Below are 27047 nucleotides of genomic sequence, written 5' to 3'. Positions count from 1 at the left end.
ACAAACTTTTGATAGTAGAATAAAAAAAAAACTACAACTAAACACCACATACTCTTAACCATCTCCGTGGAGATGTTGCCTGTGCAACGGCAAAGAGAATGACTGGGGTGGGCGGAGCCTAGGAGGGACTATATGGCCAGCTTTGCTGGGACTCTTTGCCATTTCCTGTTGGGGAAGAGATATTCCCACAAGTAAGGATGACGCCGTGGAGCGGACACACCAATGTTGGAGAAAAGTATATTTTATTGTGTTATATTTGTCTGTAAAACCGAAGCTTAGGGCTTAGACAGAGCAATGGAAAATTGTCATTTTATTATTTAAAGGACCAGTTCACTCGTGTGAAAGGAGTTCATGAGTAGCAATAGCCCTGTATTAGCAGTTTGCAAGATATATTTGTTGAGACCTTTCTTTGTATTATTCTTTTTAAATCTGCCGTTTAGATAGATATTTACGCAGTGTAACTCAATTCTCTCTGTAATGCAAGCTGAACTGATAAATTGTCTATAATCTTGGTGTTGCGATCTGTGAGACTAGCGGGGGGAAAAAAAAAGGAGAGAAAATATTTAAAGGGATACAGGCAAACTGATATAAAATCTGAGATTTTAAGGAAATATTTACAGAGAAGACAATGAGGTTTACTGTAAGCCTAACACTAGTATATTTAACTGTGTCAGCAGTTTCAATTAAATATAATTTTTAATTTGGGTAAAATGTCCCTTTAACTAGCCTGCATCCCACTGTGAGTGTGTTTTTTATGCTGGCTGTGTGTGCTTAGGCTATTTAATACATTTTTATTATAAGTAAGGCCAATGGATCATTGGGAACAATTTAAAGGGGAAATTTTATTATTATTCTTTTGTAGAAAGCCAATTTTTTTGTTGTATACATTTGTTTGGCTAGAAAGCTGCAGAATGGTCAATATCAAATTATAAACAAAGTTAAATAATTGTGTTGTTATTAAAATTTTGGTTATGTAAAAGTATAGTTATGTAAACAAATCAAAGCGTTCAATCACCAAGCAGGCAGCATCAGAGAAACTAGATTTAGATGAAGAAGGGACCCTGACTCAGAAGGTCCTCTCTCAGGTACAGTCACCAAAGTGGAGTTAAAATTACAAGGTGGTCTGCATACCAGACCCTGCAAGGCCACGCAGAGGCTATTAGAATCCCTCCCACTCTCTCCTGTTGAATACAAGCAATGACTCGTGGAAGGAGAACAGAGTAAACAGGCATGACAGACTGTAATCCAAGAAAAAAAAATGCCAGAACAGCTATTAGGGCGGTCAGTGGATAACTTGACAGTGAACCGCACCTTGGAAACTAGGCGTTCTGCCGAAAGGCCCTCAGAAGCCAACTCTGGACCCCCCATTTGAGGGTTTACCTAGAGAACACCTTCGGAAGAATCATCCACTCCCTGGGAGGAAATATCTGTCTGTTCAGAAGTCCAACTCTCAAATGTCCACCTCTGGAGAGAGGACGACAGACAGCCATTGTGACCTTCCACCCACTAAACAATCCAAGCAACCTTCTATTTGGCAAAGGAAACCTTAGATCCTCCCTGTTGGTTGAACTAAACCATTGAGGTGACATTCCCCGACTGGAACCAAACTAAGAAACGACTGATGCCAAGAGACCAAGCTATCAGAGCATTGAAGATCGCTCTCTACTTTAGATATTAAAGAGAAGAGCAGACACTTCTGAGTCCATAATCTTAACGAGACCCAGAAAGCATACCAGCCCAGCAGGTTGGCATCCGTGGTCACATCACCCATGAATATATCAAAAAGCCCAAGCCCTGAAATAGATAATCCTGAAAATTACTCTGGTAGAGAGACTCTTGTCGACTGATCTATATCTATCCTTTGAGACAAATCCGATGCCCTCCCCTTTTATGAAAATTAGCAAAAAGGAATGATGTCCCATGGAAACCATTAGACCAATTCCCTCCTAAATCGGATCACTGAAAAGTGAAGGAGAATCAGCTGCAGTTAGATCCGAACTCCCAACCTACTGGAGTTAAGCCATCTACCGGACAACTAGAACTTGCTGTTGGCTAGACAGTAGCCTGCAGAGAGAGGAAAAAGGAAAAATCCGCCCATGAAGATGGAACAAGGAAACACTTCTCCAGATTCAATTCCCAACCCTGAGAAATAAGATTGGACAAAATCTCTTGAAAAAGAGATAGCTCGAAGGAAGGATGACACCTGAACTATAAGGAAATTTATGCCTGATAAATTTATTTCTTTTACGATATGATGAGTCCACGGATTTCATCCTTAGTTATGGGATTAAATCTCCTGTTAGCAGGAAGTGGAAAAGAGCACCACAGCAGAGCTGTATATTTAGCTCCTGCCTTCCCTCCCACTCCAGTCATTCGACCGAAGTTAGGAAGAGAAAGGAAAAGCCAAAGGTGCAGAGGTGACTGAAGTTTAACAAAAATAAATACCTGTCTTAGAAATAACAGGGTGGGCCGTGGACTCGTCATATCGTAAAAGAAATAAATTTATCAGGTAAGCATAAATTTCCTTTTCTTTTACAAGATATGACGAGTCCAAAGCTATAGGACACGGATGAAAGGGAGAGACAAGACAGGAACCTAAACAGAAGGCACCACTGCTTGAAGAACCTTTCTCCCAAAACCAGCCTCAGAAGAAGCAAAAGTATCAAATTTGGAATCTGTTCAACAGAAGCATCGTTTTTAAATGCCCATGAGGAAGCCACAACCTAGTAGAATGAGCCGTAATTCTTTCAGGAGGCTGCTGTCCAGCAGTCTCATACGCCAGACGGATGATATTCTTCAGCCAAAAAGAAAGAGGTAGCCGTAGCTTTCTGGCCCCTACACTTTCCAGAAAAAACAACAAATAATGAAGATAAATCACAAAATTCCTTAGTCGTCTGTAAGTAAAACTTCAGGGCACGGACCACATCCAAGTTATGCAACAGACGCTCCTTCTTAGAAGAAGGGTTAGGACATAATGAAGGAACAACAATATCCTGATTAATTAATATTCTTATTAGAAACAACCAGGTTTGGTACGTAAAACCACCTTATCAGAATGGAAGATAAGATAAGGCGAGTCAAAGCTCAGAAACTCTACGAGCAGAAGAAATTGCAACCAAAAATAAAACTTTCCAAGATAACAACTTAATATCTATGGAATGCATGGGTTCAAACGGAACCCCTTGAAGAACATTAAGAACTAAATTCAAACTCCAGGGTGGAGCAATTGGTCTAAACACAGGCTTGATTCTGGTTAGAGCCTGACAAAAAGACTGAACGTCTAGAACATCTGCCAAACGTTTGTGTAGCAGAATTGACAAGGCAGAGATCTGTCCCTTTAAGGAACTCGCTGATAACCCTTTCTCCAATACTTCTTGGAGAAAAGACAGAAACCTGGGAATCCTAACCCTACTCCATGAGTAGCCCTTGGATTCGCACCAATAAAGATATTTACGCCATATCTTATGGTAGATCTTTCTAGTAACAGGCTTACGTGCCTGAATCAAAGTATCAATGACCGAATCAGAAAACCCCCGCTTAGATAAAATCAAGCATTCAATCTCCAAGCAGTCAGTTGCAGAGAAACCAGATTTGGGTGTTGAAAGGGTCCCTGAATGAGAAGGTCCTGCCTCAATGGAAGCTTCCACGGTGGCAGAGAGGACATGTCCACCAGATCGGCATACCAAGTCCTGCGAGGCCACGCAGGCGTGATTAGAATTACTGAAGCCCTCTCCTGTTTGATCCGAGCAATCACCCGGGGAAGGAGAGCAAACGGTGGAAACACATAAGCTAGGTTGAACGACCAAGGCACTGCAAAGGCATCTATCAGTTCGGCCTGAGGATCCCTTGACCTGGATCCGTATCTCGGGAGCTTGGCATTCTGACGAGACGCCATCAGATACGAGTCTGCCCCATCTGAGAATCAGAGTGGCAAAGACCTCCGGATGGAGTTCCCACTCCCTCGGATGAAACGTTTGTCTGCTTAAAAAGTCCGCTTCCCAGTTGTCCACTCTTGGGATGTAGACAGATAACAAGAGTGAGCCTCCGCCCATCAAATTATCTTGGATACTTCTGTCATCGCTAAGGGACTCTCTGTTCCTCCTTGATGATTGATGTAAGCCACAGTCGTGATGTTGTCCGACTGAAAGCGGATGAATTTGGCCGAAGCCAACTGAGGCCACGCCTGAAGCGCATTGAATATTGCTCTCAATTCCAGAATATTGATTGGAAGTAGAGACTCCGACTGAGTCCACACACCCTGAGCCTTCAGGGAATTCCAGACTGCACCCCAACCTAGTAGACTGGCGTCCGTTTTCACTATCACCCATGAGGGTCTGCGGAAGCACGTCCCTTGGGACAGATGATCCGACGACAACCACCAAAGAAGAGAGTCTCTTGTCTCCTGATCCAGGTCTATCTGAGGAGACAAATTTGCATAATCTCCATTCCACTGCCTGAGCATGCTCAATTGTAGCGGTCTGAGATGAAACCGAGCAAAAGGAATGATGTCCATTGCCACCACCATCAATCCTATTACCTCCATGCACTGAGCCACTGATGGCCGAGGATTGGATTGAAGGGTTCGGCATGTATTCAGAATCTTTAACTTTCTGACCTCCGTCAAGAAAATTTTCATGGATATGGAATCTATCAGAGTTCCCAAGAAGGGAACCCTTGTCTGTGGAATTAGCGAACTCTTTTCTAGGTTCACCTTCCACCCATGAGTCCTCAGAAAGGACAGAACCCTGTCTGTATGAGACTTTGTCAGATGGTAAGACAACGCCTGAATCAGAATATCGTCTAGATAAGGCGCCACTGCAATACCCCGCGGCCTGAGAACCGCCAGAAGGGACCCTAGAACCTTCGTGAAGATCCTGGGTGCTGTGGCCAACCCGAAGGGAAGAGCCACAAACTGAAAATATTTGTCCAGGAAGGCAAACCTTAGGAACTGGTGATGATCCCTGTGGATAGGAATATGAAGATATGCATCCTTCAAGTCCACGGTAGTCATATATTGACCCTCCTGGATCAATGGCAGAATTGTTCGAATAGTCTCCATCTTGAAGGATGGAACTCTGAGAAACTTGTTTAGACTTTTTAGATCTAAAATAAGTTGAAACATGCCCTCTTTTTTGGGAACCACGAAAAGATTTGAGTAAAACCCCTGCCTCCGTTACAGAATTGGAACGGGACGAATTACTCCCATAGTAAAGAGGTCTTTCACACAATGTAAGAAGGCCTCTCTTTTTATCTGGTCTACAGACAATCGTGAAAGAAGAAACCTCCCCCTTGGGAGAGAATTTTTGAATTCCACTTGATACCCTTGGGACACGATTTCCAGTGTCCAGGGGTCCTGAACATCTCTTAAAATGATAAAAAGGTTAGATGGCGCTAATAGCTTTGGGTAAAATATGGTTATAAAATGGTCACCAGATATCCCTTTAAATATCTATATTCAAATAGGGTTTAAAACTTTAGAGGTAGCCTTCAGGTATGTCGTTCCAAAAATAAATTGTGATAGCAATGTTTAATCAGTGCACCTTCCACTTATTTACTATGACCATTAAGATAGACTAGACCGGATTTATATATTAAATAGACATATACTTTATTCTCCACCAATAGGATCAAACAGTTAAATGTCAGACAATTAAAATCTGTTTAAAAACAAAAATCATTCATACATACATGCGAACTCAAATCCCTATCAAACTATTTGTGTTGTGACTATGGGTGGAAATAGCAACAAATCAGAAACCTTCTCCTGCGGTATATAGAAACAAAATATATTAAAGTGTTTATAAGTTATCTAATAACAGTGAATCAGAAATCTTCTCCTGTGGTGTATAGAAACAAAATATATTTAAGTGTTTATAAGTTATCTAATTTATTTTTGGAACGACATACCTGAAGGCTACCTCTAAAGTTTTAAACCCTATTTGAATATAGATATTTAAAGGGATATCTGGTGACCATTTTATAACCATATTTTACCCAAAGCTATTAGCGCCATCTAACCTTTTTATCATTTTATGTTTGAATTAACTGTCTAGGAAGGAGACAGTATTACTAGATAGGCTTATTTGGGTTTTCAGTCCAGCGCTACACACATCATCTTTATATACACTGAACATCTCTTACCCAAGCCTGGGCAAAGAGAGAAAGCCTGCCCCCTACTAGATCCGGTCCAGGAGCGGGGGCCGCCCGTTCATGCTGTCTTGGTAGCAGCAGCGGGCTTCTTAGGTTGTTTACCCTTGTTCCAAGCCTGGTTGGGTCTCCAGACGGACTTGGCCTGAGTAAATTCCCTTCCTGTTTAGTGGAAGAAGAGGAAGAAGAGCGGACTCCTTTGAAATTCCGAAAGGAACGAAAATTACTGTATTGTTCTGAGTATAGGCCGCTCCTGAATATAAGCCGCACCCTTATAGTTTGGTGCCATTTTTAAGAAATAACCCTTACAGGCTGCCTCCTTTTAACCCACTCCTTCCCTCAAGCAGTGCCCTCTCTCACCCTCTTCACACACAGATCCCTCTTTAATCTCTTAGCCTTAGCCCTGACAGATACCCTAAGTCTCCTTACCCTCCTCCCTTGTACACACATAGCCCCCTCACAGGCTGCTTCCTTTTAACCCACTCCTTCCCTCAAGCAGTGCCCACTACTCACACTATTAACACTACCCCTACCTTACATAAGCCTCCCCTCAGCCCTTCTCACCAATCATAGCCCCCTTTTTCCTCACACAACCCGCTCCTCATCAATCCTGACTTACCCTCCTTTAACAGCAGCTCCCGCTCTCATCTTAAGCCCCTCTCACTCCCATCCAGAGCACATTGATGTGCTATGTTGTTTCTGGGTGATATACTGGTACAAGTTTGAGAATTTTCACACAAAAGTACCGTAGTAAAATGAGTGACTTACCCCGGTCCTCAGGGCTATTGGTCAAGTCCACTCCTCGGATCACACTTACCAGTACGGTCCTCATTTCTCTTACCAGTACAGTCCTCACTTCTCTTACCAGTACAGTGCTCCCTGCGTCTGAACAGGGAAAGTCTTGTTCCGGGATCACGTGATCAGCTACGGCATCTGGCGGCATATTAGGAATTACCAGTACTATGGGGGCAAAAGTCTAAAACCTGTGCTCACACAAATTGTCCAGGAAGCCCAGGGTGTGCCCGGACCCCTCCCTGCAACATCAGCACTTCAACCTAAGCCCCACCCGGACCTTTCACTGTAAGATACTGAGTATAGGCCGCACCCCTGATTTAGAGACTTACATCAGGGGGAAAAAAGTGCGGCCTATACTCAGAACAATACGGTATTTTGTTTACCCCTCAGTTTAGCTGTTCTATCCTGAGGTAGGAGATGACCCTTACCTCCCGTAATGTCAGAAATGATTTCTTTCAAGTCAGGCCCGAATAGGGTTTTTCCCTTGAAAGGGATAGCCAAAAGCTTGGACTTAGATGACACATCAGCCGACCAAGATTTTAACCAGAACGCTCTACGCGCTAAAATGGAAAATCTGGCATTCTTAGCCGCCAATTTGGCAATCTGAAAGGCGGCATACGTAATAAAGGAATTAGCCAGCTTAAAAGCCTTAATTCTATCTAAAATGTCCTCTAAAGGAGCCTCAGTCTTAAGAGACTCTTCCAAGGCATCAAACCAGAAGGCCGCCGCAGTGGTAACTGGTATAATGCAGGCCTTTGGTTGTAAAAGGAAACCCTGATGAATAAATAACTTCTTTAGAAGACCCTCTAATTTCTTATCCATAGGGCCTTTGAAAGCACAACTGTCCTCAATAGGAATAGTTGTATGCTTAGCCAGGGTAGATATAGCTCCCTCCACCTTAGGGGCTGTTTGCCAAGAGTCCCGAACAGTGTCAGATATGGGATACATTTTCTTAAAATTAGGAGAAGGTGAGAACGGGATAACCGGTCTTTCCCATTCCAGCGTAATAATTTCCTAAATTCTCTTAGGAACCGGAAACACATCAGAGTAAGCAGGCACCTCTAAGTATTTGTCCATCTTACAAAATTTCTCTGGTGGTACCACAATAGTCACAATCCTCCAGTCGCTAAAACCTCCCGAAGCAACAGGCAGAAGTGTTCAAGCTTAAATCTAAAGGACATAACGTCCGAATACGTTTGAGGTAACACACTTCCCGAATCGGAAAGTTCCCCCTCAGACAGAAGTTCCCTGACCCCCAATTCAGATCCCTGTGAGGGTACATCGAAAATAGCCAACAAAGCATCAGAGATCGCTGTATTCACATTGACTTCTGCCCTGCTGCGATTGCCCTGTAATACTGGCAACTTAGATAAAACCTCGTAAGGGTAGATGACATAACTACAGCCATATCCTGCAGAGTAAATGAAGTAGACGCGGTTGAAGAACTCGGCGTTGCTTGGGTGGGCGTTAAAGGTTGTGACGCTTGGGGAGAATTTGGCGGCATACCCCGATTCTCATCAGACTGAGAATCATCCTTAGGCACACTTTCCTTAAAGAAAATTTGCTCTCTACATTGTAAGGCCCTCTCAGTACACGAAGGACAAAAAGTAAGAGGGGGTTCCACAATGGCATTTAAACACATAGAACAAGTAGTTTCCTCAAGTTCAGACATGTTAAACAGACTAGCAATAGCAATAATAGTCGTTTTATGCTTGATATATTGTACTCTTTAGTCAAAAATATATACAAAAAATGTTTAACTAAAAAATGTACTGCGCCTTTAAATAATAAAAGCCCAACAATTTTTCTGTTATTAGACAAAACAATGTTTTCAGCAATAAAAAATGCCCATATGTGCCCAAAATAGCTAAACGATATTGCACCACTTGTTAGGATATGGTATATATCAATTATATAACAATTTATCAGTATATTAACTTATATTAATTTCTATTAATACCAGCCCCTGCGCCTACCTGCCCCCAGATCACACTGAAGACAATGGTCACAAGTCTATCTGCACCCTCGGGTACAAAAACTGAGCTAGGCCCCACCGGAGCCTCAGAACCTTGCTGCCGTCTGGAAATTACACTGCCCGGTAGAGAACGCGAAAATAGGCCCCTTTACCGAGACCCGCATGGGTCGAAAAAATAAATATGTCTGTTCAAATATATAAGCCATGTGCCCTCTTATAAATACACAAGCGCAACACAGAGATATATCCCCTGTCAAGCCAAATAACACTGCATCATAACAGCAGCCAGCAACCGCTCCCAGCGTCAGCCCATTGAAATTTAAAGTGAAACACCAACACATTTTCAAATGAAGAAAATAAAAGGGAATTCCGAGGTACACCATTTCGTTTTACTATAGTGTATACAGATTACCCTCCCCAGATAGGGAATAATGTCAGCCTGTTCTGATGGATCAAGTCTACCCAGAAACAAAAGACTGAACATACCTCAATGCTGCTTGTAGCATGACACAGTTCTCCACACTGAAGATGTTTCTTTACTCTACCTTCAACTGCTCTCTGGGAACCAGCATGGATCTTAGATAACTTTTGCTAAGATGATCAACATCAGGGTAGAAAAATAAAATGTCTCCACTCCTCTTGGAAGATATAAACTGACGATTTCTCCCTGAGAAAAAACATAATTTATGCTTACCTGATAAATTTATTTCTCTTGTAGTGTACCCAGTCCACGGATCATCCATTACTTATGGGATATTCTCCTTCCCAACAGGAAGTTGCAAGAGGATCACCCACAGCAGAGCTGCTATATAGCTCCTCCCCTAACTGCCATATCCAGTCATTCGACCGAAACAAACAGAGAAAGGAGAAACCATAGGGTGCAGTGGTGACTGTAGTTTAATTAAATTTTAGACCTGCCTTAAAATGACAGGGCGGGCCGTGGACTGGATACACTACAAGAGAAATAAATTTATCAGGTAAGCATAAATTATGTTTTCTCTTGTTAAGTGTATCCAGTCCACGGCCCGCCCTGTCATTTTAAGGCAGGTCTAAAATTACTTCCATTACTTATGGGATACCAATACCAAAGCTAAAGTACACGGATGATGGGAGGGACAAGGCAGGGATTAAGCGGAAGGAACCACTGCCTGAAGAACGTTTGTAAAAACCTTTGTAAAATTTGGAAAAAGTGTGAAGCGAAGACCAAGTCGCGGCCTTGCAAATCTGTTCAACAGAGGCCTCATTTTTAAAGGCCCAGGTGGAAGCCACAGCTCTAGTAGAATGAGCTGTAATTCTTTCAGTGGGCTGCTGTCCAGCAGTCTCATAGGCTAGGCGTATAATACTCCGAAGCCAAAAGGAAAGAGAGGTTGCCGAAGCTTTTTGACCTCTACTCTGTCCAGAATAAACGACAAACAGGGAAGATGTTTGACGAAAATCTTTAGTAGCTTGTAAGTAAAACTTCAAGGCACGGACTACGTCCAGATTATGTAAAAGACGTTCCTTCTTTGAAGAAGGATTAGGACACAATGATGGAACAACAATCTCTTGATTGATATTCTTGTTAGAAACTACCTTAGGTAAAAACCCAGGTTTGGTATGCAGAACTACCTTATCTGCATGAAAAATCAGATAAGGAGAATCACATTGTAAGGCAGATAGCTCAGAGACTCTCCTAGCCGAGGAAATAGCCATCAAAAACAGAACTTTCCAAGATAAAAGCTTAATATCAATGGAATGAAGGGGTTCAAACGGAACTCCTTGAAGAACTTTAAGAACCAAGTTTAAGCTCCATGGGGGAGCAACAGGTTTAAACACAGGCTTAATTCTAACCAAAGCCTGACAAAATGCCTGGACGTCTGGAACTTCTGCCAGACGCTTGTGCAAAAGAATAGACAGAGCAGAAATCTGTCCCTTTAAGGAACTAGCTGATAATCCTTTGTCCAAACCCTCTTGGAGAAAGGACAATATCCTAGGAATCCTAACCTTACTCCATGAGTAATTCTTGGATTCACACCAGTAAAGATATGTACGCCATATCTTGTGATAGATTTTCCTGGTAACAGGCTTTCGTGCCTGTATTAAGGTATCAATGACTGACTCGGAGAAGCCACGCTTTGATAGAATCAAGCGTTCAATCTCCATGCAGTCAGTCTCAGAGAAATTAGATTTGGATGATTGAAAGGACCTTGTATTAGAAGGTCCTGTCTTAGAGGCAGAGTCCATGGTGGAAAGGATGACATGTCCACTAGGTCTGCATACCAGGTCCTGCATGGCCACGCAGGCGCTATTAGAATCACCGATGCTCTCTCCTGTTTGATTTTGGCAATCAGTTGAGGGAGCAGAGGAAACGGTGGAAACACCTAAGCCAGGTTGAAGAACCAAGGCGCTGCTAGAGCATCTATCAGCGTCGCTTCTGGGTCCCTGGACCTGGATCCGTAACAAGAAAGCTTGGCGTTCTGGCGAGACGCCATGAGATCCAACTCTGGTTTGCCCCAACGATGAATCAACTGAGCAAACACCTCCGAATGGAGTTCCCACTCCCCCGGGTGAAAAGTCTGACGACTTAGAAAATCCGCCTCCCAGTTCTCCACGCCTGGGATATGGATTGCTGACAGGTGGCAAGAGTGAGTCTCTGCCCAGCGAATTATTTTTGAGACTTCTAACATCGCTAGGGAACTCCTGGTTCCCCCTTGATGGTTGATGTAAGCCACAGTCGTGATATTGTCCGACTGAAATCTGATGAACCTCAGTGTTGCTAACTGAGGCCAAGCCAGAAGAGCATTGAATATTGCTCTTAACTCCAGAATATTTATCGGAAGGAGTTTCTCCTCCTGAGTCCACGATCCCTGTGCCTTCAAGGAGTTCCAGACTGCACTCCAACCTAGAAGGCTGGCATCTGTTGTTACAATTGTCCAATCTGGCCTGCGAAAGGTCATACCCTCGGACAGATGGACCCGAGACAACCGCCAGAGAACAGAATCTCTGGTCTCTTGATCCAGATTTAGCAGAGGGGACAAATCTGTGTAATCCCCATTCTACTGACTTAGCATGCATAATTGCAGCGGTCTGAGATGTAGGCGCGCAAATGGCACTATGTCCATTGCCGCTACCATTAAGCCGATCACCTCCATACACTGAGCCACCGAAGGGCACGGAATGGAATGAAGCATACGGCAAGCATTTAGAAGCTTTGATAACCTGGACTCCGTCAGGTAAATTTTCATCTCTACAGAATCTAAGAAGGAGACTCTTGTGAGTGGGGATAGAGAACTCTTTTCCTCGTTCACTTTCCACCCGTGCGATCTCAGAAATGCCAGAACTATCTCTGTATGAGACTTGGCAATTTGAAAGCTTGACGCCTGTATCAGGATGTCGTCTAGATACGGAGCCACCGCTATGCCTCACGGTCTTAGAACCGCCAGAAGTGAGCCCAGAACCTTCGTAAAGATTCTCGGGGCTGTAGCCAACCCGAAGGGAAGAGCTACAAATTGGTAATGCCTGTCTAGAAAGGCAAACCTTAGGAACCGATGATGATCTTTGTGAATCGGTATGTGAAGGTAGGCATCCTTTAAGTCCACTGTGGTCATGTACTGACCCCTCTTGGATCATGGGTAGGATTGTCCGAATAGTTTCCATTTTGAAAGATGGAACTCTGAGGAATTTGTTTAAGATCTTTAGATCCAAAATTGGTCTGAAGGTTCCCTCTTTTTTGGGAACCACAAACAGATTTGAATAAAAACCCTGTCCTTGTTCCGTCCGCGGAACTGGATGGATCACTCCCATTACTAGGAGGTCTTGCACACAGCGTAGGAATGCCTCTTTCTTTATCTGATTTGCAGATAACCTTGAAAGATGAAATCTCCCTTGTGGAGGGGAAGCTTTGAAGTCCAGAAGATATCCTTGAGATATGATCTCCAACGCCCAGGGATCCTGAACATCTCTTGCCCACGCCTGGGCGAAGAGAGAAAGCCTGCCCCCTACTAGATCCGTCGCCGGATAGGGTGCCGTTCCTTCATGCTGTCTTAGAGGCAGCAGCAGGCTTTCTGGCCTGCTTGCCTTTGTTCCAGGACTGGTTAGGTTTCCAGGCCTGCTTAGATTGAGCAAAAGTTACCTCTTGTCTTGAAGCGGAGGAAGTTGATGCTGCACCTGCCTTGGAATTTCGAAAGGCACGAAAATTAGATTGGATTTGGCCCTGTCCTGAGGAAGGGTATGACCCTTACCTCCAGTAATGTCAGCAATAATTTCTTTCAAACCAGGCCCGAATAAGGTCTGCCCCTTGAAAGGAATGTTGAGTAATTTAGACTTTGAAGTCACATCAGCTGACCAGGATTTGAGCCATAGCGCCCTACGCGCCTGGATGGCGAATCCGGAATTCTTAGCCGTTAGTTTAGTCAAATGAACAATGGCATCAGAAACAAATGAGTTAGCTAGCTTAAGAGTTCTAAGCTTGTCAACAATTTCAGTCAATGGAGCTGTATGGATGGCCTCTTCCAGGGCCTCAAACCAGAATGCCGCCGCAGCAGTGACAGGCGCAATGCATGCAAGGGGCTGTAAAATAAAACCTTGTTGAATAAACATTTTCTTAAGGTAACCCTCTAATTTTTTATCCATTGGATCTGAAAAAGCACAACTGTCCTCAACCGGGATAGTAGTACGCTTTGCTAAAGTAGAAACTGCTCCCTCCACCTTAGGGACAGTCTGCCATATGTCCCGTGTAGTGGCATCTATTGGAAAAAAAATTCTAAATATAGGAGGTGGGGAAAAGGGCACACCGGGCCTATCCCACTCCTTACTAATAATTTCTGTAAGCCTTTTAGGTATTGGAAAAAACATAATTTATGCTTACCTGATAAATTTATTTCTCTTGTAGTGTATCCAGTCCACGGATCATCCATTACTTATGGGATATTAACTCCTCCCCAACAGGAAGTGCAAGAGGATTCACCCAGCAGAGCTGCTACATAGCTCCTCCCCTAACTGCCATTACCAGTCATTCGACCGAAAACATGCAGAGAAAGGAAAACCATAGGGTGCAGTGGTGACTGTAGTTTAATGGAAAAATTACCTGCCTTAAAGTGACAGGGCGGGCCGTGGACTGGATACACTACAAGAGAAATAAATTTATCAGGTAAGCATAAATTATGTTTTCTCTTGTTAAGTGTATCCAGTCCACGGATCATCCATTACTTATGGGATACCAATACCAAAGCTAAAGTACACGGATGACGGGAGGGACAGGCAGGCTCTTTATACGGAAGGAACCACTGCCTGAAGAACCTTTCTCCCAAAAACAGCCTCCGAAGAAGCAAAAGTGTCAAATTTGTAACATTTGGAAAAAGTATGAAGAGAAGACCAAGTTGCAGCCATGCAAATCTGTTCAACAGAAGCCTCATTCTTAAAGGCCCAAGTGGAAGCCACAGCTCTAGTAGAATGTGCTGTAATTCTTTCAGGAGGCTGCTGTCCAGCAGTCTCATAGGCTAACCGTATTATGCTAAGAAGCCAAAAGGAGAGAGAGGTAGCCGAAGCTTTTTGACCTCTCCTCTGACCAGAATAAACGACAAACACGGAAGACGTTTGTCGAAAAACATAATTTATGTAAGAACTTACCTGATAAATTCATTTCTTTCATATTAACAAGAGTCCATGAGCTAGTGACGTATGGGATATACATTCCTACCAGGAGGGGCAAAGTTTCCCAAACCTTAAAATGCCTATAAATACACCCCTCACCACACCCACAAATCAGTTTAACGAATAGCCAAGAAGTGGGGTGATAAGAAAAAAAGTGCGAAGCATATAAAATAAGGAATTGGAATAATTGTGCTTTATACAAAAAAATCATAACCACCACAAAAAAGGGTGGGCCTCATGGACTCTTGTTAATATGAAAGAAATGAATTTATCAGGTAAGTTCTTACATAAATTATGTTTTCTTTCATGTAATTAACAAGAGTCCATGAGCTAGTGACGTATGGGATAATGACTACCCAAGATGTGGATCTTTCCACACAAGAGTCACTAGAGAGGGAGGGATAAAATAAAGACAGCCAATTCCTGCTGAAAATAATCCACACCCAAAATAAAGTTTAACAAAAAACATAAGCAGAAGATTCAAACTGAAACCGCTGCCTGAAGAACTTTTCTACCAAAAACTGCTTCAGAAGAAGAAAATACATCAAAATGGTAGAATTTAGTAAAAGTATGCAAAGAGGACCAAGTTGCTGCTTTGCAGATCTGGTCAACCGAAGCTTCATTCCTAAACGCCCAGGAAGTAGATACTGACCTAGTAGAATGAGCTGTAATTCTTTGAGGCGGAATTTTACCCGACTCAACATAGGCAAGATGAATTAAAGATTTCAACCAAGATGCCAAAGAAATGGCAGAAGCTTTCTGGCCTTTCCTAGAACCGGAAAAGATAACAAATAGACTAGAAGTCTTACGGAAAGATTTCGTAGCTTCAACATAATATTTCAAAGCTCTAACAACATCCAAAGAATGCAATGATTTCTCCTTAGAATTCTTAGGATTAGGACATAATGAAGGAACCACAATTTCTCTACTGATGTTGTTGGAATTCACAACTTTAGGTAAAAATTCAAAAGAAGTTCGCAACACCGCCTTATCCTGATGAAAAATCAGAAAAGGAGACTCACACGAAAGAGCAGATAATTCAGAAACTCTTCTAGCAGAAGAGATGGCCAAAAGGAACAAAACTTTCCAAGAAAGTAATTTAATGTCCAATGAATGCATAGGTTCAAACGGAGGAGCTTGAAGAGCTCCCAGAACCAAATTCAAACTCCAAGGAGGAGAAATTGACTTAATGACAGGTTTTATACGAACCAAAGCTTGTACAAAACAATGAATATCAGGAAGAATAGCAATCTTTCTGTGAAAAAGAACAGAAAGAGCGGAGATTTGTCCTTTCAAAGAACTTGCGGACAAACCCTTATCTAAACCATCCTGAAGAAACTGTAAAATTCTCGGTATTCTAAAAGAATGCCAAGAAAAATGATGAGAAAGACACCAAGAAATATAAGTCTTCCAGACTCTATAATATATCTCTCGAGATACAGATTTACGAGCCTGTAACATAGTATTAATCACGGAGTCAGAGAAACCTCTATGACCAAGAATCAAGCGTTCAATCTCCATACCTTTAAATTTAAGGATTTCAGATCCGGATGGAAAAAAGGACCTTGTGACAGAAGGTCTGGTCTTAACGGAAGAGTCCATGGCTGGCAAGATGCCATCCGGACAAGATCCGCATACCAAAACCTGTGAGGCCATGCCGGAGCTATTAGCAGAACAAACGAGCATTCCCTCAGAATCTTGGAGATTACTCTTGGAAGAAGAACTAGAGGCGGAAAGATATAGGCAGGATGATACTTCCAAGGAAGTGATAATGCATCCACTGCCTCCGCCTGAGGATCCCGGGATCTGGACAGATACCTGGGAAGTTTCTTGTTTAGATGAGAGGCCATCAGATCTATCTCTGGAAGCCCCCACAATTGAACAATCTGAAGAAATACCTCTGGGTGAAGAGACCATTCGCCCGGATGCAACGTTTGGCGACTGAGATAATCCGCTTCCCAATTGTCTACACCTGGGATATGAACCGCAGAGATTAGACAGGAGCTGGATTCCGCCCAAACCAAAATTCGAGATACTTCTTTCATAGCCAGAGGACTGTGAGTCCCTCCTTGATGATTGATGTATGCCACAGTTGTGACATTGCCTGTCTGAAAACAAATGAACGATTCTCTCTTCAGAAGAGGCCAAAACTGAAGAGCTCTGAAAACTGCACGGAGTTCCAAGATATTGATCGGTAATCTCACCTCCTGAGATTCCCAAACTCCTTGTGCCGTCAGAGATCCCCACACAGCTCCCCAACCTGTGAGACTTGCATCTGTTGAAATTACAGTCCAGGTCGGAAGAACAAAAGAAGCCCCCTGAATTAAACGATGGTGATCTGTCCACCACGTTAGAGAGTGCCGAACAATCGGTTTTAAAGATATTAATTGATATATCTTCGTGTAATCCCTGCACCATTGGTTCAGCATACAGAGCTGAAGAGGTCGCATGTGAAAACGAGCAAAGGGGATCGCGTCCGATGCAGCAGTCATAAGACCTAGAATTTCCATGCATAAGGCTACCGAAGGGAATGATTGAGACTGAAGATTTCGACAGGCTGTAATCAATTTTAGACGTCTCTTGTCTGTTAAAGACAAAGTCATGGACACTGAATCTATCTGGAAACCCAGAAAGGTTACCCTTGTTTGAGGAATCAAAGAACTTTTTGGTAAATTGATCCTCCAACCATGATCTTGAAGAAACAACACAAGTCGATTCGTATGAGACTCTGCTAAATGTAAAGACGGAGCAAGTACCAAGATATCGTCCAAATAAGGAAATACCACAATACCCTGTTCTCTGATTACAGACAGAAGGGCACCGAGAATCTTTGTGAAAATTCTTGGAGCTGTAGCAAGGCCAAACGGTAGAGCCACAAATTGGTAATGCTTGTCTAGAAAAGAGAATCTCAGGAACTGATAATGATCTGGATGAATTGGAAAATGCAGATATGCATCCTGTAAATCTATTGTGGACATATAATTCCCTTGCTGAACAAAAGGCAATATAGTCCTTACAGTTACCATCTTGAACGTTGGTATCCTTACATAACGATTCAATAATTTTAGATCCAGAACTGGTCTGAAGGAATTCTCCTTCTTTGGTACAATGAAGAGATTTGAATAAAACCCCATCCCCTGTTCCGGAACTGGAACTGGCATAATTACTCCAGCCAACTCTAGATCTGAAACACAATTCAGAAATGCTTGAGCTTTCACTGGATTTACTGGGACATGGGAAAGAAAAAATCTCTTTGCAGGAGGTCTCATCTTGAAACCAATTCTGTACCCTTCTGAAACAATGTTCTGAATCCAAAGATTGTGAACAGAATTGATCCAAATTTCTTTGAAAAAACGTAACCTGCCCCCTACCAGCTGAACTGGAATGAGGGCCGTACCTTCATGTGAACTTAGAAGCAGGCTTTGTCTTTCTAGCAGGCTTGGATTTATTCCAGACTGGAGATGGTTTCCAAACTGAAACTGCTCCTGAGGACGAAGGATCAGGCTTTTGTTCTTTGTTGAAACGAAAGGAACGAAAACGATTGTTAGCCCTGTTTTTACCTTTAGACTTTTTATCCTGTGGTAAAAAAGTTCCTTTCCCACCAGTAACAGTTGAAATAATAGAATCCAACTGAGAACCAAATAATTTGTTTCCCTGGAAAGAAATGGAAAGTAGAGTTGATTTAGAAGCCATATCAGCATTCCAAGTCTTAAGCCATAAAGCTCTTCTGGCTAAGATAGCCAGAGACATAAATCTAACATCAACTCTAATAATATCAAAAATGGCATCACAGATGAAATTATTAGCATGCTGGAGAAGAATAATAATATCATGAGAATCACGATTTGTTACTTGTTGCGCTAGAGTTTCCAACCAAAAAGTTGAAGCTGCAGCAACATCAGCCAATGATATAGCAGGTCTAAGAAGATTACCTGAACATAGATAAGCTTTTCTTAGAAAAGATTCAATTTTTCTATCTAAAGGATCTTTAAACGAGGTACCATCTGACGTAGGAATGGTAGTACGTTTAGCAAGGGTAGAAATAGCCCCATCAACTTTAGGGATTTTGTCCCAAAATTCTAACCTGTCAGGCGGAACAGGATATAATTGCTTAAAACGTTTAGAAGGAGTAAATGAATTACCCAATTTATCCCATTCCTTAGCAATTACTGCAGAAATAGCATTAGGAACAGGAAAGACTTCTGGAATAACCGCAGGAGCTTTAAAAACCTTATCCAAACGTATAGAATTAGTATCAAGAGGACTAGAATCCTCTATTTCTAAAGCAATTAGTACTTCTTTAAGTAAAGAGCGAATAAATTCCATCTTAAATAAATATGAAGATTTATCAGCATCAATCTCTGAGACAGAATCCTCTGAACCAGAAGAGTCCAAAGAATCAGAATGATGGTGTTCATTTAAAAATTCATCTGTAGAGAGAGAAGATTTAAAAGACTTTTTACGTTTACTAGAAGGAGAAATAACAGACAAAGCCTTCTTTATGGATTCAGAAACAAAATCTCTTATGTTATCAGGAACATTCTGCACCTTAGATGTTGAGGGAACTGCAACAGGCAATGGTACATCACTAAAGGAAATTATCTGCTTTAACAAGTTTGTCATGACAATTATTACAAACAACAGCTGGAGGAATAGCTACCAAAAGTTTACAGCAGATACACTTAGCTTTGGTAGATCCAGCAGGCAGTGGTTTTCCTGTAGTATCTTCTGGCTCAGATGCAACGTGAGACATCTTGCAATATGTAAGAGAAAAAACAACATATAAAGCAAAATAGATCAAATTCCTTATAAGACAGTTTCAGGAATGGGAAAAAAATGCCAAACATCAAGCTTCTAGCAACCAGAAGCAAATGAAAAATGAGACTGAAATAATGTGGAGACAAAAGCGACGCCCATATTTTTTGGCGCCAAATAAGACGCCCACATTATTTGGCGCCTAAATGCTTTTGGCGCCAAAAATGACGCCACATCCGGAACGCCGACATTTTTGGCGCAAAATAACGTCAAAAATGACGCAACTTCCGGCGACACGTATGACGCCGGAAACGGAAAAGAATTTTTGCGCCAAAAAAGTCCGCGCCAAGAATGACACAATAAAATGAAGCATTTTCAGCCCCCGCGAGCCTAACAGCCCACAGGGAAAAAAGTCAAATTTTTGAGGTAAGAAAAAATATGATAATTTAAAGCATAATCCCAAATATGAAACTGACTGTCTGGAAATAAGGAAAGTTGAACATTCTGAGTCAAGGCAAATAAATGTTTGAATACATATATTTAGAACTTTATAAATAAAGTGCCCAACCATAGCTTAGAGTGTCACAGAAAATAAGACTTACTTACCCCAGGACACTCATCTACATGTTTGTAGAAAGCCAAACCAGTACTGAAACGAGAATCAGTAGAGGAAATGGTAAATATAAGAGTATATCGTCGATCTGAAAAGGGAGGTAAGAGATGAATCTCTACGACCGATAACAGAGAACCTTATGAAATAGACCCCGTAGAAGGAGATCACTGCATTCAATAGGCAATACTCTCCTCACATCCCTCTGACATTCACTGCACGCTGAGAGGAAAACCGGGCTCCAACTTGCTGCGGAGCGCATATCAACGTAGAATCTAGCACAAACTTACTTCACCACCTCCCTTGGAGGCAAAGTTTGTAAAACTGATTTGTGGGTGTGGTGAGGGGTGTATTTATAGGCATTTTAAGGTTTGGGAAACTTTGCCCCTCCTGGTAGGAATGTATATCCCATACGTCACTAGCTCATGGACTCTTGTTAATTACATGAAAGAAATCCTTAGTTGCCTGTAGATAAAATTTCAGGGCACGGACTACATCTAGATTGTGTAGCAGACGTTCCTTTTTCGAAGAAGGATTAGGACACAAAGATGGAACCACAATCTCTTGATTGATATTCCTGTTAGTGACCACCTTAGGTAGGAACCCAGGTTTAGTACGCAGAACTACCTTGTCTGAATGAAAAATCAGATAAGGAGAATCACAATGTAAGGCAGATAACTCAGAGACTCTTCGAGCCGAGGAAATCGCCATTAAAAACAGAACTTTCCAAGATAACAACTTGATATAAATGGAATGAAGGGGTTCAAACGGAACCCCCTGTAAAACATTAAGAACTAAGTTCAAACTCCATGGTGGAGCAACAGTTTTAAACACAGGCTTGATCCTAGCTAAAGCCTGACAAAAAGCTTGAACGTCCGGAACTTCTGACAGACGTTTGTGTAAAAGAATGGACAGAGCTGAAATCTGTCCCTTTAAGGAACTAGCGGATAAACCCTTTTCTAAGCCTTCTTGTAGAAAAGACAATATCCTCGGAATCCTAACCTTACTCCATGAGTAACTCTTGGATTCGCACCAATATAAGTATTTGCGCCATATCTTATGGTAAATCTTTCTGCTTCCTAGCCTGTATTAAGGTATCAATAACTGACTCAGAAAAACCACGTTTTGATAAAATCAAGCGTTCAATTTCCAAGCAGTCAGCTTCAGAGAAATTAGATTTTGATGTTTGAAGGGACCCTGGATCAGAAGGTCCTGTTTCAGAGGTAGCGACCAAGGTGGACAGGATGACATGTCCACTAGATCTGCATACCAAGTCCTGCGTGGCCATGCAGGCGCTATTAGAATCACTGATGCTCTCTCCTGTTTGATTCTGGCAATCAATCGAGGAAGCATCGGGAAGGGTGGAAACACATAAGCCATCCCGAAGGTCCAAGGTGCTGTCAAAGCATCTATCAGAACCGCTCCCGGATCCCTGGATCTGGACCCGTAACGAGGAAGCTTGGCGTTCTGTCGAGACGCCATGAGATCTATGTCTGGTTTGCCCCAACATCGAAGTATTTGGGCAAAGACCTCCGGATGAAGTTCCCACTCCCCCGGATGAAAAGTCTGACGACTTAAGAAATCCGCCTCCCAGTTCTCCACTCCCGGGATGTGGATTGCTGACAGGTGGCAAGAGTGAGACTCTGCCCAGCGAATTATCTTTGATACTTCCATCATTGCTAGGGAGCTTCTTGTCCCTCCCTGATGGTTGATGTAAGCTACAGTCGTGATGTTGTCCGACTGAAACCTGATGAACCCCCGAGTTGTTAACTGGGGCCAAGCCAGAAGGGCATTGAGAACTGCTCTCAATTCCAGAATGTTTATTGGTAGGAGACTCTCCTCCTGATTCCATTGTCCCTGAGCCTTCAGAGAATTCCAGACAGCGCCCCAACCTAGTAGGCTGGCGTCTGTTGTTAAAATTGTCCAGTCCGGCCTGCTGAATGGCATCCCCCTGGACAGATGTGGCCGAGAAAGCCACCATAGAAGAGAATTTCTGGTCTCTTGATCCAGATTCAGAGTAGGGGACAAGTCTGAGTAATCCCCATTCCACTGACTTAGCATGCACAATTGCAGCGGTCTGAGATGTAGGCGTGCAAAGGGTACTATGTCCATTGCTGCTACCATTAAGCCGATCACCTCCATGCATTGAGCTACTGACGGGTGTTGAATGGAATGAAGGACACGGCATGCATTTTGAAGCTTTGTTAACCTGTCTTCTGTCAGGTAAATCTTCATTTCTACAGAATCTATAAGAGTCCCCAAGAAGGGAACTCTTGTGAGTGGAAAGAGAGAACTCTTCTTTTCGTTCACCTTCCATCCATGCGACCTTAGAAATGCCAGTACTAACTCTGTATGAGACTTGGCAGTTTGAAAGCTTGAAGCTTGTATCAGAATGTCGTCTAGGTACGGAGCTACCGCAATTCCTTGCGGTCTTAGTACCGCCAGAAGAGCACCCAGAACCTTTTGAAGATTCTCGGAGCCGTAGCCAATCCGAATGGAAGAGCTACAAACTGGTAATGCCTGTCTAGAAAGGCAAACCTTAGATACCGGTAATGATCTTTGTGAATCGGTATGTGAAGGTAAGCATCCTTTAAATCCACTGTGGTCATGTACTGACCCTTTTGGATCATGGGTAAAATTGTCCGAATAGTTTCCATTTTGAACGATGGAACTCTTAGGAATTTGTTTAGGATCTTTAAATCCAAGATTGGCCTGAAAGTTCCCTCTTTTTTGGGAACCACAAACAGATTTGAGTAAAACCCTTGTCCTTGTTCCGACCGCGGAACCGGATGGATCACTCCCATTAATAAAGATCTTGTACGCAGCGTAGAAACGCCTCTTTCTTTATTTGGTTTGTTGACAACCTTGACAGATGAAATCTCCCTCTTGGGGGAGAGAATTTGAAGTCTAGAAGGTATCCCTGAGATATGGATTTAGAAGTAACGTCAGCTGACCAGGATTTTAGCCACAGTGCTCTGCGTGCCTGAATGGCGAATCCGGAATTCTTAGCCGTAAGTTTAGTTAAATGTACTACGGCATCTGAAATAAATGAGTTAGCTAACTTAAGGGCTTTAAGCTTGTGTGTAATCTCATCTAATGGAGCTGATTCAAGTGTCTCTTCCAGAGACTCAAACCAAAATGCTGCTGCAGCCGTGACAGGCGCAATGCATGCAAGAGGTTGCAATATAAAACCTTGTTGAACAAACATTTTCTTAAGGTAACCCTCTAACTTTTTATCCATTGGATCTGAAAAGGCACAGCTATCCTCCACCGGGATAGTGGTACGCTTAGCTAAAGTAGAAACTGCTCCCTCCACCTTAGGGACCGTTTGCTATAAGTCCCGTGTGGTGGCGTCTATTGGAAACATCTTTCTAAATATCGGAGGGGGTGAGAACGGCACACCGGGTCTATCCCACTCCTTAGTAACAATTTCAGTAAGTCTCTTAGGTATAGGAAAAACGTCAGTACTCGCCGGTACCGCAAAATATTTATCCAACCTACACATTTTCTCTGGTATTGCAACTGTGTTACAATCATTCAGAGCCGCTAACACCTCCCCTAGTAATACACGGAGGTTTTCCAGCTTAAATTTAAAATTTGAAATATCTGAATCCAGTTTGTTTGGATCAGAACCGTCACCCGCAGAATGAAGCTCTCCGTCCTCATGTTCTGCAAATTGTGACGCAGTGTCTGACATGGCCCTAATATTATCAGCGCACTCTGTTCTCACCCCAGAGTGATCACGCTTACCTCTTAGTTCTGGTAATTTAGCCAAAACTTCAGTCATAACAGTAGCCATATCCTGTAATGTGATTTGTAATGGCCGCCCAGATGTACTCGGCGCTACAATATCACGCACCTCCCGAGCGGGAGATGCAGGTACTGACACGTGAGGCGAGTTAGTCGGCATAACTCTCCCCTCGTTGTTTGGTGAAATATGTTCAATTTGTACAGATTGACTTTTATTTAAAGTAGCATCAATACAGTTAGTACATAAATTTCTATTGGGCTCCACTTTGGCTTTAGCACATATAGCACAGATATCTTCCTCTGAATCAGACATGTTTAACACACTAGCAAATAAACTAGCAACTTGGAAATACTTTTCAAGTAATTTACTATAATATGAAAACGTACTGTGCCTATAAGAAGCACAGAAAAAGTTATGACAGTTGAAAATTAATAAACTGAAAAGTTATAGCATCAAATCTTTGTAAAAAACACAATTTTAGCAAAGGATTGCTCCCATTAGCAAAGGATAACTAACCCTGATAGCAGAAAAAAAATACAGAAATAAACGTTTTTTTATCACAGTCAACTACAATCTCACAGCTCTGCTGTGAGTGATTACCTCCCTCAAAACAAGTTTTGAAGACCCCTGAGTTCTGTAGAGATGAACCGGATCATGCAGGGAAGACAATAAACTTCTGACTGAATTTTTTGATGCGTAGCAAAAGCACCAAAAAAGGCCCCTCCCCCTCACACATAACAGTGAGAGAGAGATCAGTAAACTGTCATAAATTAAATAAAACGACTGCCAAGTGGAAAAAAAATAGTGCCCAAAACATTTTTTCACCCAGTACCTCAGAAAATTAAACGATTTTACATGCCAGCAAAAAACGTTTAACATTAATAAATTGAGTGTTATTAAAAAGCCTGTTGCTAGTCCCTGCAAATTAGGCTAAAGTTTTATGAATACAGTATAATTCCAGTGAAGTGCCATTCCCCAGAATACTGAAGTGTAAAATATACATACATGACAGCCTGATAGCAGTTGCTGCTACTGCATTTAAGGCTGAGTTTACATTATATCGGTATGGCAGAATTTTCTCATCAATTCCATTGTCAGAAAATAATAAGCTGCTACATACCTCTTTGCAGATTAATCTGCCCGCTGTCCCCTGATCTGAAGTTTACCTCTCCTCAGATGGCCGAGAAACAGCAATATGATCTTAACTACTCCGGCTAAAATCATAGAAAAACTCAGGTAGATTCTTCTTCAAATTCTACCAGAGAAGCAATAACACACTCCGGTGCTATTATAAAATAACAAACTTTTGATTGAAGGTATGAAACTAAGTATAATCACCACAGTCCTCTCACACATCCTATCTATTTGTTGGGTGCAAGAGAATGACTGGTAATGGCAGTTAGGGGAGGAGCTATGTAGCAGCTCTGCTGGGTGAATCCTCTTGCACTTCCTGTTGGGGAGGAGTTAATATCCCATAAGAAATGGATGATCCGTGGACTGGATACACTTAACAAGAGAAACATCAGTACTCACCGGCACTGAATAGTATTTATCCAGCCTACACAATTTCTCTGGCACTGCAATTGTGTCACAGTCATTCAGAGCAGCTAATACCTCCCCAAGCAATACACGGAGGTTCTCAAGCTTAAATTTAAAATTAGAAATCTCTGAATCAGGTCTCCCCGAATCAGAGACGTCACCCACAGACTGAAGCTCTCTGTTCTCAGGTTCTGCATATTGTGACGCAGTATCAGACATGGCTCTTACAGCATCTACGCGCTCTGTATCTCGTCTAACCCCAGAGCTATCGCGCTTGCCTCTCAATTCAGGCAATCTGGATAATACCTCTGACAGGGTATTATTCATGATTGCCGCCATGTCCTGCAAAGTAATCGCTATGGGCGTCCCTGATGTACTTGGCGCCATATTAGCGTGCGTCCCTTGAGCGGGAGGCGAAGGGTCCGACACGTGGGGAGAGTTAGTCGGCATAACTTCCCCCTCGACAGACCCATCTGGTGACAATTCTTTTATAGATAAAGACTGATCTTTACTGTTTAAGGTGAAATCAATACATTTAGTACACATTCTCCTATGGGGCTCCACCATGGCTTTTAAACATAATGAACAAGTATCCTCTGTTTCAGACATGTTTGTACAGACTAGCAATGAGACTAGCAAGCTTGGAAAACACTTTAAAGCAAGTTAACAAGCAATATAAAAAACGTTACTGTGCCTTTAAGAGAAACAAATTTTGACAAAATTTGAAATAACAGTGAAAAAAGGCAGTTACACTAACAAAATTTTTACAGTGTATGTAACAAGTCAGCAGAGCATTGCACCCACTTGCAAATGGATGATTAACCCCTTAATAACAAAAACAGAATAATAAATGACAAAAAGGTTTTTTAAACACAGTCACAACAACTGCCACAGTCTACTGTGATTGTTACCCTCCTCAAACACGACTTTGAAGCCTTTTGAGCCCTTCAGAGATGTCCTGTATCATGCAGAGGGAAGCTGAATGTCTGTCAGTATTTTTAGCTCCACAGAAAAGCACTAAAATAGGCCCTTCCCACTCATATTGCAACAGTGGAAAGCTTCAGGAAACTGTCTCTAGGCAGAAATCAAACCAGCCATGTGGAAAAAAAACTAGGCCCCAATAAGTTTTGTCACCAAACATATATAAAAACGATTAAACATGCCAGCAAACGTTTTATATTACATTTTTATAAGAGTATGCATCTCTATTAATAAGCCCGATACCAGTAGCTATCACTGCATTTAAGGCTTTACTTACATTAATCCGGTATAAGCAGCATTTTCTAGCAAATTCCATCCCTAGAAAAATATTAACTGCACATACCTTATTGCAGGAAAACCTGCACGCCATTCCCTCTCTGAAGTTACCTCACTCCTCAGAATATGTGAGAACAGCCATGGATCTTAGTTACTTCTACTAAGATCATAGAAAATGCAGGCAGATTCTTCTTCTAAATAGTGCCTGAGATAAACAGCACACTCCAGTACCATTTAAAAATAACAAACTTTTGATTGAAGAAATAAACTAAGTATAAAACACCACACTCCTCTTACGACCTCCATCTTGGTTGAGGCTTGCAAGAGAATGACTGGATATGGCAGTTAGGGGAGGAGCTATATAGCAGCTCTGCTGTGGGTGATCCTCTTGCAACTTCCTGTTGGGAAGGAGAATATCCCATAAGTAATGGATGATCCGTGGACTGGATACACTTAACAAGAGAAATAATAGTACTCACTGGCACCATTTTAAAACAAAAAAAACTTCTTGATTGAAGAATCTAAACTAACACCTCACTTTACCTCTTCCTATCACTGACACAGGCAAAGAAAATGACTGGAGTGGG

General features: G+C 42.2%; 1 protein-coding gene across 1 annotated transcript in view; it reads right to left on the bottom strand.

Moving 5' to 3' along the window:
- CENPF (centromere protein F) overlaps positions 1-27047 on the bottom strand; it is a 225590-nt gene that overhangs the window by 143722 nt on the left and 54821 nt on the right. The window lies entirely within an intron of this gene.

Source organism: Bombina bombina, chromosome 4 (assembly GCF_027579735.1).
Source record: "Bombina bombina isolate aBomBom1 chromosome 4, aBomBom1.pri, whole genome shotgun sequence".
NCBI classification, from domain to species: Eukaryota; Metazoa; Chordata; class Amphibia; order Anura; family Bombinatoridae; genus Bombina; species Bombina bombina.
The sequence above is the reverse complement of the archived record's forward strand: the minus strand, read 5'-3'. Positions and strand labels throughout refer to the sequence as shown.